Raw genomic sequence first — 792 nt, 5'->3', positions numbered from 1 at the left:
ATGTGAGCCTGACTGCAGTATCTTCTGAACAAATATCAGTACTTGTTTGCTCATTGAATCCACATGTTTGCAACTTAAACCAATCAATTGCAACATTATATTCATTCATACTTCACCATCATGTGTGCAAATGGAAATTGATAAATCTTTCAATCATCTATCAGATCTCAATCATGAACAAAAAGGGGCCACAGGTGAACTCTCAGTTGTCTGAGAGAAATGGAGTGGGTATGAGAGGAACAGGAAGAACACTATCAAATGAGACATAAGCAACCATCGTTGATCAAGTCATGAAGAATGGACTGACCATGAGAGAGAAGCTGGGCAGTGGGTGAAACCCAATCTCAGTGTACACCTCTACACTGTCTGTTGTGTCTTGAACTGCAAGGTCAGGTAAGGGAGCATGTGCCGAAGCAGCGCTGCGTCCACTTTCCGCCGGTACTCCAGGGACCTCCGTCTTGCCATCCCCCAGGCAGATGCCTGGCCAATCCCCATCTCCTTGAGATGCCGATCAACCTGCTGCAACCACGTGGTCGTCCCATTGGCCTCCTCCACTCACGAGGCTCCCTTGCTGAGAGAATCTGGTGAGCAGGATCAGCATCAGGAAAACGAGCCACATGACCATACAGCCACAGCTGACCCTCACGGACAATACAGGTAACAAATCTCATTTGAGTCTTTCTCAGCAACCACTCGTTGGACACAAAGTCCGACCAGCGATCGCCTGGAAATGAGTCGAACATGGTGTCACTGCATCTCACAGCATTCTCAGTACCAGAGTATCGTTCAGAC

The sequence above is a fragment of the Eptatretus burgeri genome, chromosome 17 (assembly GCF_056783735.1).
Source record: "Eptatretus burgeri isolate ZD-2024b chromosome 17, Ebu_testis_v1, whole genome shotgun sequence".
Taxonomy (NCBI): Eukaryota; Metazoa; Chordata; class Myxini; order Myxiniformes; family Myxinidae; genus Eptatretus; species Eptatretus burgeri.
This window is presented reverse-complemented; position numbering follows the sequence as displayed.